The following is a 16,447-nucleotide window of genomic DNA, read 5'->3' as shown; positions in this document are numbered from 1 at the left end:
TGTACTTGAGTCTAGCCTCTGTGAACTGTAAGAATACAACTTTGTATGTTCACATGGTGCTCATAATATTTCACTCTCAATTTAATTAATTCACATAAATTCCATGTGAAATGTATTCAACAATGAAATATTTTCTAAAACATTTAACATATATTTGCATGTATTTTAAAACATGCCAAACTACTGCTTTAATACCAAGTTTGCAGAATTGTCTCTGAAAATAAAAGCCCTGACTTTAGTTGTTAAAAAAGAAAAGTTCGGTATATAGAGATGTTCATTTGGGATGTGGAGGCATTTTTATCTTCTGTCACTACTACTTAAAACTCTGATGATTATGTTTAATTTTTTGCTAACTAATAAAGATTCCAAATGGCAATTTATATTCACCTTGTGTACCTGGAAGTTTCTTGCCTTTCTTAGTCTCTGAGACCAGTGAAAAGAGACCTAAATGAAGATTTACATTTTTGTCAACTCTGTCACTAATCAGCCAAGTGACTTGGGTAGGACACTCTGTCTCTAAACATTAATTTTCTTTATTCTACAAAGTGATTAATTTACTTAAATTAACTTAATCTTATTAATATATATTTCCAATCCATTATGTGTGTGCCCTATGCTTCTCAAGCTGACAATTAAAGATCCCATCTCCCTCACTTTACTCTGTCCACCTAGGCTCATCTTGGTAGCTCTGTACAGATCAGCCCATGACCGATCACTGCAGGAATACTGAAATCTGACCATTTCTGCCCAAAGTAGAACTCCTGCAACAGGCAGTCTTTACTTCAGAACCAACTCTCCTATTTGGCCTGTGCAGAAGACAAATGGATCTTGGAGACTTTACAGTAGATTGTCATGAGCTTAACTGAGTGGTGACTCCATCTGCAGCTGCTGAACCAGATGCGGTTTCATTGCATGAAAAAATCAACATATCTCCTGGTACCTGGTATGCAGCTATTGATTTTCCCAGGGCTTTGTTTCTTGATACCTTTTACTAAAGACCACCAGAAACCATTTTCTTTTGGTTGGCAAGGCTGGCAATATACGTTCCCTGTCCTGCCCCAGGAGTATATCAGCTCTCCAGACTTAAGTCATAATCTAGTTCACAGATCTTGATCACCTTTCCTTTCACAAAATATAACACTGTCATCACATTGATGACATTATGCTGGTTCGACCCAGTGAGAAACAGCAGACACTCTAGATTTATGAATAACACATTTGTGTGTAAGGTGGGAAATAAGTGTGATGAAGAATCCAGGGCCTTTTATTGTAGTGAAATTTCTAGGGGTCCGGTGGTGTGGAGACTGCTGAGTTATCCCTTCCACAGTGAAGGATAAGCTGTTGCATCCGTCTCCTTCAATAATTAAGAAAGAAGCCTATTTGGATTTTGGAGGCAACACTGTCCTCATTTGGCTCTGTTACTCTGGCCCATTTACTGAGTGACCTGAAAAGCTGCTAGTTTTGGGTGGAGTCTAGAACAGAGAAGGCTCTGCAACAGGTCCAGGCTGCTGTGCAAGCTGCTTTGTTACTTGGGCCATATAATTCAGCAGATTCAGTGGTATTCGAGGTATCAGTGGCACAGGGGGAATGCTGTTTGGAGCCTTTGGCAGGCTCCTATAGGTGAATTATAGCAGAGGCTTTTAGGATTTGGGGGCAAGGCCTTGCCGTCATCCACTGCTTTTTTGAGAGACAGGTTCTGTCTTGCTACTGGGCTTTAGAAGAAACTGAATATATAACCATGGGCCACCAACTTACCATGTGACCTGAACAGCCTATTATGAACTTGGTGTTATCCAACCTACCAAGCCATAAAGTTGGGTGTACACAGCAGCACTTCATCATCAAATGGAAACGATGAGCCCCAGAAGGTCGTGAAGGCAAAAGTAAATTGCCTTATGAAGTGACCCACGTGTCCATGGCTCTTCCTGCTACACTGCCTTCTCTCTCCCAGCCTGCACCTGTGGCCTCATGAGGAATATCCTATACTCAATCGACAGTGGATGAGAAGACTAGGGTCTTAATGAAAGATGGTTCTGCATGATATGCAGGCACCACTCAAAAGTGGATGGAAAATCAGTGGCAAAGAACTTTGAGAAAGAGGTATGTGAATAGATCTCAGTGGGCAAAGGATATGAAGATATTCTTCAGCCATGTGAATGCTCAGCACAGGAGGACTTTAATAATCAACAGGATAAAATGACCTGTTCTGTGGCTACCAGTCAGCCTCTCCTTCCCAGGCACCCTGTAATCACCTAATGGGTTTATGGCCGTGGTGGAGGGGATGGATGTTATGCATGGGCTCAGCAACATGGACTTCCACTCACCAAGGATGACCTGGGTATGGCCACCACTGAGTGCCCAGTCTGCCAGCATAAACCAACACTGAGACCCTGATTTTGCACCATTCCCTGGGGTGATCAACTGGCTACCTTGTGGCAGGTTTACACTGGATGACTGCCAACATGAAAAGGGCAGCATTTTGTCCTTTCTGAAATAGACACTCTGGATACAAATTTGCGTTCTCTGCATGCAATGCTTCTGCCAAAACCACCATTTGTGGACTTAATGAATACCTTAGCCTCAGTCATGGCATTCCACACCATATTGTTTCTGACCAAGGAACTTGCTTTACAGCCAAAGAAGTGCAATAAGCTCATGCTCACGCTCATGGAAGTCACCGGTCTTACAATATTCCACATCATCCTGAAGCAACTGACTTGATAGCTCAGTGAAATAGCTTTTTGAAGTTGGAGCTACAGTGCCAGGTAGGTGTGCGTACTTTGCCTGGTTCGACCAAAGTTCTCCAGAAGGCTTTAATGCTCTGAATCAGCATCCGATGTATGACACTATTTCTCCCATAGTTAGGATTCACAGGTTCAGGAATCAAGAGGTGGAAATGAGAGTGGCGCCACTCACCATCACCACTAGTGATTCACTAGCAAAATTTCTGTTTCCTGTTTGCATGACATTATATTTTGCTGACCTACAGGTCTTGGTTTAAGAGCAAGGAATTCTTTACTAGGAGACATAACAATAATTGCAAAGAACTGGAAATTAAGACTGCCACCAGCCAGTTTAAGCACCTCATGCCTCCAAGTCAGTAGGTTAAAAAGAGAGTTAAAATGTTGATCAAGGTGACTGATCTGAACTATCAAGGGGAAATTGGACTTGTACTCCACAATGGAAGTAAAAAAGTGTATGTTTGAAATACAAGAAATCCTTAGGATAGTCCCTTAGTATTATCACGTCCTGTGATTAAGGTCAATGAGAAATAACAGCAGCCCAATCCAACAACAACCCAATCCAGGCAGGGCTATGAATGGTCCAGACCCTTCAGAAAGGAAAGTTGGGTCACCCCACAAGGAAGTATATCAACCACAGGAAGGCAAGGCAAAGAGAACAAAGAATGGGTAGTAGAAGAAGCTAGCAATAAATAGCAGCTATGGTACTTACCAGTTCCTGGTAAGGCAAAGAGAATAAAGAATGGGTAGTAATAAATATCAGCCATGAGCACATGACCAGTTACAGCAACAAGAACTGCAATTGTCATAAGCATTTCCTCCCTATTTCATTAAGAACATGTTTGTGCACACACACACATATGTACATATATGCATATAGTAAACAAATATTTTTATTTTCTTTCCTCTGTAATTCTTTTATCATGTAACCTTAGATTGAACTTTGGATCAGTACTTAAGTATTTATATATATATATGTAAAACATCATAGTAGTTTTCCCATCTATTTTATTTCATTTCTAAGAACACCATGATTAATTAGCAAACACCATAGGTCTACAGGAGTCAGACTATTCTGATTGTTGCTTTGCCTCTGCTGTCCATTTTGTTAACTATACCCCCATTTCCTAGGCAGCTGATTGCCACCACTTAGCTCCTGCCACCTAAGGGAATAATGGGAATCCAATTATTCCCATTGCATTTCTGTTTTCCAATTGAGTGGCTACAGTCCTTACTGTAATGTCTAAAATAATAGAGAATGGCTATCACAGAGCTTTTCAAGGATACTGATGCTCCCCTCACAAGTCTATTTCTCAAAGCATTCATGAAAAGTGTATCTTCTGAACCCTCCCAGTGTGGGTGAGTAGATTTTATGTGACAAATCAACTTTAGCATTTTAATCTCCCTAAGCCTTTGAATCCCTTCCTGTACATTAAACCGTGGGAGATCAGGCTTCTTCACCTTGTTCACAGTGGGTTATCTTTGACTCATGTTTCAGCCAACCAACAAACCAGTTAGTGCCTTAACTCTCAGAGCTGCTACATTAAATTCAGAATCTCTGCTTAGTGGACCCATGTCAATAAATTCAGCCTCAACCAACTTTATATCCCTTCCACCTTTATCCCACACTCTTAATAGCCATTACCACATATCTTCCCCAGATTTCTGCTTGTATAAATTCTAAAACTCAGGTGGTTCTCTTGGAATGTAGTGCACCTTCTCATGGGCCACACCTTGTACCTCATATTTAGGGACCTGCTGGGACTAGAGTCTTGTTATAGGTATAGAAACAAAAAGGGGTGCTGGGGGTGGGTTCCTGGGAGAATCAGCATTGTCTTGTCTGGTAACTGCCTCAGGGGAGGTCATTGCTGTTTCCCAGTTCCCAGGCAATGCAGTTAATCCCCTCAGACAGAGGTGTAACGGCCACTGTGGGAGGGGATGGAGATGCCACTACCACTGGGGATGGGAGTCCACTTCCCCTGGCAAAAAAAAAAAAAAGACTCATCAAAATACTTCTATGTCTCCAGAGGTATCAGGGTCTTCCCACATCTTCCCATCCCAACTTACAGGGTCTCATTCTTTCCCAGTTAATGCCCTCACTTTAATAATACATACCTTAGCCAGGCGCAGTAGCTCTCACCTGTAATCCCAGCACTTTGGGAAGTCGAGGCAGGAGGATCACCTGAGGTCAGGAGTTCAAGACCAGCCTGGCCAACATGATAAAATCCCATCTATACTAAAAATACAAAAATTAGCTGAGTATGGTGGTGGGCATCTGTAATCCCAGCTACTCAGGAGGCTGAAGCAGGAAAATTCCTTGAACCTGGAAGGCTGAGGTTGCAGTGAGCCAAGATCATGCCACTATACTCCAATCTGGGTGACAACAGAGTGAGACACCATCTCAAAAAAAAAAAACAGTAGATACCTTGTAAGGCTGAAAGTTCACCTTTCATTGTAAGACAGCCAATAGCATGATGAAGGCTCGTGTTTTATGGCCTAGACTCTGAGTCCATAAAAGGCCCCAGCCAATTGTATAGTGTCTGCCCATGTTGAGGATGGGTCTTCCTTCTATTCTGAGTCCATAAAAGGCCCCAGACTCAATTTCAACCCTATGGCTACATGAGAGAACTCCTTCAGACCACACTTAGAAACTTTTAGTCTATTTATGTGCATCTGGAACCAGAAGTTCAAATCCCTGAGCGTATCCTTTTCTTTCATCACTATGTCCAATGATGTTAAGAACAACCAATGTCATCGCATTCCTTGAATTTCCACAAATGCTAAAAGTATTATATATAGAGTCACTAAATTCCTTGCCTCTTATAAGTGGTGAATTAGGAATATACATTGATTTTATGTATCCCTATAGACAGTTTAGTCCAAAGACTAGCAGTACTCTGTGTACTAATTACAGGTAGAGTCCCTAGCATTCTCAGGTCTAATCAGGTTACAGAGTGAATTCCAGAAACCCAAAATCCAACTAAGAAAATTTATTCTTAAAATTATTTTCTTCTAGAACCATTTCTGGTAACAAAATCTGACTTTTTCTGGATTCTCCAGTGGGATAGAACCAACAGGATACATACATATATAAAACAGGTATTATGCAGGGAGAGTTAGCTCCCACCATCACAAAGGTAAAGTCCCACAACAAGCCAACTGCAAGCTGGAGAACCAGAGAAGACGGTATAGCATGGCTCAGTCCAAGTCCAGGCCTCAGATCCTGGGAAGCCAACAGTGCAGCCCTAGTCTGAGGCCAAATGCCTGTCAGCCCTCAGGAGGCCTCTGGCACAAGTCCCAGAGTCCAAAATCCAAAAAACCTGGAGTCTGATGTCCAGGCATCAGAAGGAGAGTGGCTTCCCAATCCAGAAGGAAGAGAAAGAAGAAGCAAAGGCAAACTAAGTATCCACCTTCTTCCACCTGTTTTGTCCTGTCCAGGCCCCCAGCCAATTGGATGGTGCCTGCCCACATTGAAGGTGGGTCTTCGTCTCTCAGTCCACTAATTAACATATCAATCTACCCTGAAAACACCCTCACAGACACACTCAGAAACAAGTGAGAGTGGAAGGAGGCAGCCAAATGCCTAGGCAGATGGGGGCGGGTCCCTGGTTGAACCCCACCTCCAAGCCAAAGACAGTTTAAATCCTCAGACTAGATTGAGAACTTGTCTTTCTGTTTGTTGTCCTTTCCTCTGATTGATCCCCACCATTGACCTATTTCACATATACCTACACTTTCCTGATTGGTTCTCTCACCGTCGTGCCCACCTTAGAGTGGTGTTTCCATTTTAGCCTTTTTTGCATACTCACAAACCAATCAGCATGCACTCCCCATTCTGAGTTCATAAAAAGCCCCAGACTCAGCCACATGGGGAGACTTTCCTACCTTCGGGTAGGGGAACCACCCCCATCATGTCCCCTCTTTGCTAAGACCTTTCCTTTTGCTTAATAAACTCTACTCCACTCACTCTCCAGTGTCCCCACACCTAATTTTTCCTGGTTGTGAGACAATAACTCGGACCTAGCTGAGCTAAGGAGTGGAAAGACTGTATCAGAGTGCTTCATCAACCATCTAGGCATCTTTCAGTCAAGTAAAATTGATACCTAACAGTAAGCATCACAATATGGATATGCAATACCTAATTTACATAGTTACCTAAAAGAGAGATGAGATGGGGCATTGCGGAAATCAGACTTTTATGTTTGTACCTTTATATACAGTCTTGTATTTTGAACCACATAAATAGACTACTTATTAAAAACAAATTTTAATTTAAAAGCTGACAATAAACACAATAACTATTTAAGTCGTTGGTAGTATATTGTCTTAGTTTTCTGTTACTGCTGCAACAAATTACCACAAACATAGTGGCTTAAAACAACACAAATTTATCCTTTATAGTTCTGTATGTTAAACATTTCACACAGGCCTCACTGAACTAAAATCAAGGTTTTGGCAGGGCTGAGGTCCTTTCTGGAGCTTCTAGGGAAGGTTAATTCCTCACCTTTTTCAACTTCTAGAGGCCATTTTCCATCTTAAAGCCAGCAACACTGCTTTCCTTCCATTGTCACATCTCCTTGTGGGTCTCTTCTGCCTCTCCCTTCTACTTTTTATTTTTTACAGCTATTTCCACTTTGAAGAATTCTTGTGATTATATTATGCCCACCAGGTGATCCAGAAAAATAGCTCAATTTTTGAGTCAGATTATTTAAAAAAAAAAAAAAACCTTAATTTCATCTGCAACCTTAATTCCCTTTGTAGCACATAATTTAACATATTCATGGGTTCTGGAGATCAGAACATGGACATCTTTTGGGTCAGGATTGTTCTTACCACATAGGTCCAAGATAATGAGTGTATGTGAGCAAGACGAACATGCTGCAATTTTAAATAGGGTGTGAAGATAAACCTCACTGAGAGGATGCTGTTCAAGCAGAGACAGGAAGAGAAAATCTTCTCAGCCTTTCTGATCTCCTTGTTGTTCTTTAAACTATGCACTCACTGACCTCTGGATCTATGCATGATTATCCTCTTTGCCTAAAATTCCCTTCAGCCAAATATCTTCATGGTTGACTTCTTCACTCCTTAATGTTTTGCTCACAGATAGGAAAGAGAAAGTGGGGTACAATTTATAGTGGCCAAGCTTAGGAGTGTCATACATTTTTTCTGATTATTTTCCATTGGTCACAACTAGACACAAGGCCCCTAGATAAAAGGATGGTAGAAAATTCAGATTAGCTGTGTTCCCAGGAACTAAAACATGGGTTTGAAAATGGGGTTGAATGGCCACCATCAAACTTCACCAACATTTTGACCTCTACATAAAAAGCAACCCCTCATAAAGTTAGATACTGGAAATTCTGAATTTGAGACTTCTAACTTTTACTCAGATTCTTTTGCATAAAAATCTCATAGAATCATTTTATCTTTTCATTTTTTTCATTTTTTAAATGTGGATGCCTTATCCTGAGGAAATAGACTTGAAACAGGAACCCAAATTTTAACATTTGTAAAGAAAAGAGAGAAAAAGACTTTTCTTTTCAGAGATACAAAGAATGGAGAATTGCAAACTCCAGAAATTCAGAGACAACCTAGTTACATAACAGGGTTTTTAAAAAGTTCACTCTCAGCAAATGGAACATTTTTGAGGCTGCTCTGAGCCAAGGCAGTGACAAATATACTTCTGCTACACCTCTATAATTATCGTGTTTCCTTCTGCTCTTATTGCAAATAATCTTACATGTGACTTTCAGTTTAAACATTGACCTTCTTGCTACAGGAAACTCGCTTTAGAAATTTCTGTGTTCCCTACTGTGCTCAGCACAGAGCCTGGCATAGATAAGTGATGTAACAAATATATTTTAAATAATTAAAGATGCTGGGGATTTGGGAACTGAGATATCCGAAATGATTATATTTACTTAAGGGCAATATAGCTGGAAATCACTTGACATTTCTCGACATGCTCTCACATTATTAGATCATTTACTTCTTACAGTGATTACATGAGAAAGATACCATTTTTTCATTTTACATGTATAAGAAAAAAACCATTTCTGCCATCACCAGCCTCCCACACTGAAAAGTAGAATGTGGAAGGAGATTGTTCTCCTTTACTCCCATGTAAATATATGCTCTACCAATTAAAGTACCCAGATCCTCTAAGAGTGTCCCCTCCAGCTTCAGAACATATGTTTCTTCTCTGAAACATAAGGGACCTAGAATTGTCCCCCTCATATATTATTTTATTGGCATATACTTTCTTTCACTTACATAAGCATACTTACCTATGGTCATACTTAACAGAAATACTCCTCCCCATTCCCCGTGAATACAATATATAATTTACAATTTTGAAAATCACAATTCAAAAATCATCTTCATCAGGCTATGTCCCTTTTTGCCTTTTCTGTTTCTTTATTCAGTCTTAATAGGCAATCTAATTATTTTACAGAAAACACCTAAAACAATTAAAGAAATAGATAAGTGTGTATAAAGTTTATCCTGTTGCACAGAGGGTAGAATATAATCTCACAGCAAAGATGGCAGGTACGGAGAACATGAAAAGGCTTTAACACCAATATAAAATGTTTAAATTCTTAATCAGTAAGACTTGTGGAATAAAAAAAGCTTTTCAAGAGACAATCTTTAGAAAGAGAAGTTCTTACTTCTCTTTCTCACCTGAAAACAGGGCAATGATTTTTTCTTTTACTCATACATAAGTTCCTCTGTAATTTATTAATATATTGTTTAGAAAAAATGTCCTAACTATAAATTTATCAGAACCCTTATTATAATTTCTTAAAGAAGCCATACTGGTATCTATATGATGGCTTCATTATATTTAAAAATAGACTATTTCTTTTGGTAAAATTTCTGAACATTGTCTCCTTATTATTATTCAGAAGGCCATGTCTCTTAAAGATTATATATAAAAACATAAACTGCATTTTTTCAACTAACTTGAACTTAACCAATGTATTCATCAATGTGGCTGAGGAATAACCATCTTTCCATTTTCAGGACATAAAAAGAAAGGATGAAAACACTCTTCCTGATTCTCGGACTTTGGGTAATGACTTCCAGCTTCTTGGAAAATCTCATCAGGTGCTATCTTCATTCTTCTTATTTTATTCAGATAACCTTTGAAAATACAGTGATAATTCGCAACTTTTCTGTGTTATCTGAAATTTCCAAATGTTAGAAATTTTGGCAGCACACTTAACAAGATTGAATTGTACCTATTTATTGAAGTACTCACTTGTTTTCCTTCAAAGATGACTTTGGCTATTGTGGGGAACATGTATTGGATGAAAATGCTGCATTAGCAACTCTGAGTCCCTTCTTCAAAATTAATCCCAAATTACCTACAGAGCAAAAGCAAAAAAAAACACTCTAATGAAGAAAGGAAACTGGGAAAATATGGGGTAAAGAGAGAGGAGAAGTGTTTAAACTGATGTGTGAGATGGAAGGTTTTGGCATTGGCAGAAGGCAACTAGGCCTGGTATTGCAAAGAAGAAAACATAGAAAGGGAACCACAGGGTTTCTGCAATCTGCTGTCCCCTTCTTTGGACCTCTGGCCCAGAAATCCTGAGGGGTAAGTTGGGGCAGCACAGAAGCCCTGTCTTGCACAGGCCAGATTTCTCCTTTAGGACCAAGGCATTCAAGCCTACAGCTGCCTGCATTGTTGGTTGCTGACAGCTGATATCCAATTCCCTCTCCAGGAATTGCCCTAGAACAGAACAACATAGAAGCTCTTCCTAGGGCAGCCCACATTCAATTATTAATTAATGGAGTCAGGAGAGTGGAACCAAGTTCTGGCCCCCTTGCCTCAATGTTAGATACACGGAATTGCTTTCCTTGCTCCAATAACTTTGGAGAGTTCCTTCCCTCCAAACCCCAGCTGTGAAATACAATCTGAGGAGCACTTCTTCCTGGTGCTGCTTCTCTCTGAGATGTAAAGAGCTATTCTCTGGCCTGAGCATTGTGTTCTGAGCAAGGGGTGGGACACTCAGAACCTCAGTTACCTCCTGATACACTGAGCATTTGGGGATGTTAGGGACTGAGCACTGCCTGGCAGAGAAGTTGACACCACAAGGGAAAAGGGAGCTCATTAGAAAAAAATCACAAACTAATTGAGAACACCTATTTCTTTTTTTTTTTTTTTTTCAATGAATTGTCTATTTATCGACTTTCAGCTATGCCCCAGACTTTGGTAATGTTGTAGATACTAGTTCAGGTTCTCGTTTTCCATTTTCACATGAGCTGGAAAATGTTACAGACCAACAAATTCAAACAAGCATGTCCTTGTTCTTAAAAAGAGTCTAACAGAAAGTATCTTAGGGAAAAAAAAGTTCTTACAATAAAAACAGGGGAGGATTACTAGGTGTGAAAAAAAGACATGTTTCTGGTTATTTATCTAAAAATAACCAAATCTATTGTAATTTTAATTGGTAGAGATAAAATTTTAACCTTTGTTAATTAGGAGAATACTTGCTTTCTATAAATTCAGTATATTTTTCTTGAACAACAAAGTAAAAACATCTAAATGTACGAAGCACTAATAGTTCTGATGCATTTTGTGGAAGGATAACTTACAACGGTTTAAGTCACAATACACTGATTTTTTAAAACCCAATATATTCCCTTCTTTTTCAAACAGCAGAGCCTGAGACCCAGAAGAGATTATGATAAAATCTTATCCAACCGGATCAGAAATTAAAAAAATGTTTTTGCCAATAATGTTTTTGTAACCTTTTAGCAGTTACCAAATGCTACTTACATACATTCAACATACAGCTTACTGGCATGATTCCAAAGTTTTATAAAAATGAAAAACTGCAGATATATGATTAGAAGGTACACAAATTGCATTACATTAGACACAAAGGCAGTGTGGTCCTTATAGGAGAAATCAAGCTCAGTACCCTCTGGAAGAAATGTTCTATAAAAATGTGCCACATTGAAGCGTCAGTGTTTTTAGCCAATTGTCTGTCCCTGATGTATTTCGGGGTATGTAATCTATCGGGACGTTAGGTTTCTTAATCCAAAATATCTGACTGAATTTAGGTAACAGCTAGAAACTAACTGAAAGGGTTTCTCTTATAGTCTGACATAACAGAGAGTAGATTGAGAAATCTCTCTCTTTACTTGAAGATGGACTGTTGTACTTCAGCCATCATCAGCTCACAAAGGAAAAAAAATAAAAAAAAAAAAACAATCAAAATCTCCCCTCACACACCCAATCTCCACACAAGCTAAACAAAAACCACCCCTCCCTCCACAAAACCCAGCACTAAAGTGTCAATCATTCCTGGGAAACAAAACATGCCCCTCAGATTCTGATTTGTTAGTTGGCCAAACTTGACCTTATATGTCCTTGTGGGGAAGAGGGAAAACATGTTAATAATGCCTATAGAGCCATTGAGAAAGTGCATTATTAATTACACAATCAACTTAGAGCCCTGACCTCCAGTGGAGGTTGTCACAACTTAATTTAAATGCTCCATAATCGAACTATTATGTCTTGGGATAAAGGAAATGGGGGTTGAAGAAAGAGTTATCTTCACTTTAATTAAAAAGTACAGCAGTTTATCACTTTTCCCTATGATTCTCCAGAAAATGATTGCACAGACTCAGAGAAGTTCAAAGTCATAGCAGAATCTTTGAGGCACTCCTGGTTAAGAGAGAAAAGAATATGATCCAGTAATCTTCATAATTTTATAGGTTATGAGAACAAACCCGTTTCGTTGTGTTTTTTAAACAAAAGCCAAAGAATCATTTCATAGGAATCATATACTCCATTTCCTCTCACGTATCCTCAGTCTCATGGTGTTGAAGTGGAACTAATCAGCCTACAATGGATTGCACATCACCCAAGGAGACAGGAAGGCATGGAAAAGGCAAACATTTTATACTGTTTCACAAGCACATTTACAAGGAATAGGTAAAGAGAAGATGTAGAAAAAAGGGATAAAGAAAACTTTATTGCTGTTTCGATACAAAATACGGTATGAAGATACCTAAACTAAATGAAATCTGATTATCGTGACCAATATTTTCACAATGTGGGGTGAACTGTCTTCTTGTACAATGAAATGTTCAGTTTAAAAGGTAAGCTGAAAGAACAGGGAAGATGTCAAAACTATACCTGGGATATTAGCTGCATATTGAAACTTGGGGATCGAGACTGCTTGGTTAAGGGGGCTCCTGGGCTGAGTAGCTCTTTACCTTCACCATCTTGACCTAGCCAGTCTTCCTGCAGACTGATATTTGAGTATCGATTAGTATTGTTACCTGCTAAATTAGTACCTCCCTCAATGCCAACCCTAAGGCTGATACTTGCTTGACTGCTATTTACATAGTCAAATGATTTACTTGAGGAAGCACTGGCTGTCCGGATTAGACTTAAACTACTAGTTTTTGGTATCACCTGGCCAGCAGGCAGGCTCAGGCATTTCTTCTTTGGTGTCAGCTCAACTGAATTTACACTAAGATCAGTTCATTGCTATACATACTGCTTGCGAACTACTGAATCTTGAGGACTCTCACTGGATTTGATAGCAGAGGCTGTTTCTTTATCCTCGGCTGAATACTCAGTTGCTACTTTCCTTAAGCTTCCCCTCTGAGAAGAGGAGGATGGTTTGGTCCCAAATGGCTGACTGCTGAGGGAAGCCCCTGATGAAAATCCTTCATCTGCATCATTCAGGTTTACAGACTCCTCTCTTCCATTTACACCCTCAGCATTTTCTCTCCTCCAGCGAGATTGAAGCTGTTACAATTGCAGTCCAAGAAATCCTCAGCACTGTTGGAGTGACTTCAACTTTAAGGACTTTCTGGCCTTCTTGTGAAGAATCAGGAGCATCAAATGGTGATGAGTTTTTCATGGTATTGACAACCAATAGTGACTGAGAAAAAAGCTCTAGCTGAGCTCTATAAATGATGCCATCAAGAACTTCCTGGCCAAGGTCCCATTGTCCATTATACATGGCATAATAAAGCCATGTGAGAAGTGTCACCATAAATTCAGGATCCAATACTATTCAACCACAGAGTTCTTTCCAATATGTTTCATGTTGCCATGGAAACCCAGTCACACAAACCCTGGAACCCATCCGACAAAGAGATCGGTAAGATGAAGCAGGCATGTATACAATAGCAGAATTGTAACACAGCGTGAGAAAACTCAGGACTGCAAACTGGTCTGTGCAGTGAATCTTTCCCTCTGAGGATGAAGATCACTATAAACAACTCTAACAAGATCATGCTGACATAATGCCCCTTCAAAGCCATGGATCCAATTGCTGAGGATTCGTGGTATATTGAAGGCTTGGATAAGGAAGGGATAGTGAAAGACATAACTTTATTGTTCCCATCTTTATCAGCAATCTCCAAAATGTAAATTCCTAACAGAAGTGCTTTGATGCAACCATTAATCTGTCTGTCTCAGCTAACTGTAAGCCATAAATAAACCTACATCAATTCTTGCAAAAACTGCAGTGTGAACCTCTTAAGTCGAACCTCTGAGCTACGATAGAGCTCAAATAGCTGGTGGCAGACAGGTTCCAGAAACTGAACTTCTTCAAACTCACTCCAGTACACAGCAGAGGCACTCTTCGAGGCTGTATCTCATTATTCGCATCTTGAATAACTTTATAGAGAGCTTGTACAAGTGTGTTTTCCAGTATAAAGTTGCTGCATAACTGGTGATCTGAGAGTCAGGTAATGCCTTGAATTCTGATAACCATTTTTCTACAACACAATGGTCAGATCCCAGCATTTTCTTTTACCTTCTACTCCTCTTTTATCTCTGTATTAAGACCAGTTTTCTAAAGGAAGAGGTGGCACAGGAATTCAGCAGAGTTTAAGTGGGGAATTCATTTGTTAAGAGTTAAATATTTTCCAATTCTGTCACCCTGCTGTCACCACCACTGCCTCCTGCAGCAGCCTGCCAACTCAAGAACAACTATTTCAAAAGAATAACATATGTTGGAATATAGGATCTCCCAGAAGCAAATACTAAAACAGATTACCTAATAAACATCTTAATAAAATTACAAAAACAAATAACGAAAGATAATAGCCACATTATGAAGAAGAAGAAGGAAGAAGAAGAAGAAGAAGAAGAAGAAGAAGAAGGAGAAGGAGAAGGAGAAGGAGAAGGAGAAGGAGAAGGAGAAGGAGAAGGAGAAGGAGAAGGAGAAGGAGAAGGAGAAGGAGAAGGAGAAGGAGAAGGAGAAGGAGAAGGAGAAGGAGAAGGAGAAGGAGAAGGAGAAGGAGAAGGAGAAGAAGAAGAAGAGAAAGAAGGGGAAAAGATGTAAGTAAGTCAGGTGTGATGGCTCATGCCTATAATCCCAACACTTTGGGAGGCCAAGGTGGGCAGATCACAAGGTCAGGAGATCAAGACCATCTTGGCCAACTGGTGAAACCCCGTCTCGACCAAAATACAAAAAGTTAGATGGATGTGGAGGCATGTTCCTGTAATCCCAGCTACTCAGAAGGCTGAGGCAGGGGAATTGCTTGAACCTGGGAAGCAGATGTTGCAGTGAGCAGTCTCTGAGAGATCACGCCACTGCATTCCAGCCTGGTGACAGAGCAAGACTCTGTCTCAAAAAAAAAAAAAAAGATATAAGCAAAAATTGAGGGATCTGTGGGGATTGCTCCAGCGTGAGGCCCCTAGGAAATGGACCTCGCCATACGGTGAACTTGAGCCCGGACACAGATCCCCGGTTGGGGGAGTCGAGATGAGGGAAAGCAGGAACCGAAAGAGGGACTATGTTTTTCTAAATAATTAACAGACATTACTTTATGGATATGAGGAGTTGGGAGGCATGGTGTCCACTTTCAGCTTCTTATGGTTTATTGCTTGATTGTGTTCATTTTGGACCCTTGTTACCTTCATTGTAAAATATTAACTTAAGTATTTACACTTGGTAATGTACTTAGCGTAACTTACTGGGTGTAACTGTAACTTAATTACCATAACTTACTGGGCATAACTGTAACTTGCTCACAATTGTTAAGTACTTACTGGGTGTAACTTACTTGCTGGGCGTAACTTACTTACTGGGCTTAACCTACTTACTGGGCATAACTTAGTGGCCATAACTTGCTTACTGTAACTTAAGTATGTTGATCTGGCATAAACAACATTAACTTCAGAAAAGTATATAATAGAACATATTGCAAAAATAAAATTGCTGCTTGGACATAGCCTAAGCCAGCCCTCCAGACTCTGCTTTTCTATTTTCTTTCACTCCCGCGCACTCTCTCCCTCAGGTTGAATGAGACATCTACGTTGGCGATCTCAGGGACTCCTGCAGGTCAGTAGCCCCCCGGCAGACGTGCCGGACCCCATCAAAAAATGTTATGTACTAAAATCTAATAATTAAAGAGCCCAAAAGTTAGAATACACAGACTACATTCAGTCAAGGGATGAGTTAGCAAATTGGCAGAACAAATTGAGAAAATCTGTCAGATGGAAAAGGAAAAGACCAGTAAATAGAAAATATAAAAGAAAACCAAGAGATATGAAAGGTAGAAGTAGAGTGCTCTTATCCAAATAATAGAAATCCCTGCCTTTGTTAATTCAGGCTGCTATAACAAAATACTTCATCCTGGGTAATTTATAAACAATAAAAATTTATTTCTCACAGTCCTGGAGGCTGGGAAGTTCAATATTAATGCACCAGCAGATTCAGTATGTG

At 39.8% G+C, this 16,447-nt stretch overlaps 1 pseudogene; it reads right to left on the bottom strand.

Moving 5' to 3' along the window:
• Positions 1–12,818: 12,818 nt before the first annotated feature.
• On the bottom strand, positions 12,819–14,667 carry LOC100399396 (hyccin 2-like; annotated as a pseudogene).
• Between the last annotated feature and the right edge of the window lie 1,780 nt (positions 14,668–16,447).

Source organism: Callithrix jacchus, chromosome 3, assembly GCF_049354715.1.
Source record: "Callithrix jacchus isolate 240 chromosome 3, calJac240_pri, whole genome shotgun sequence".
Classification (NCBI taxonomy): Eukaryota; Metazoa; Chordata; class Mammalia; order Primates; family Cebidae; genus Callithrix; species Callithrix jacchus.
The sequence above is the reverse complement of the archived record's forward strand: the minus strand, read 5'-3'. Positions and strand labels throughout refer to the sequence as shown.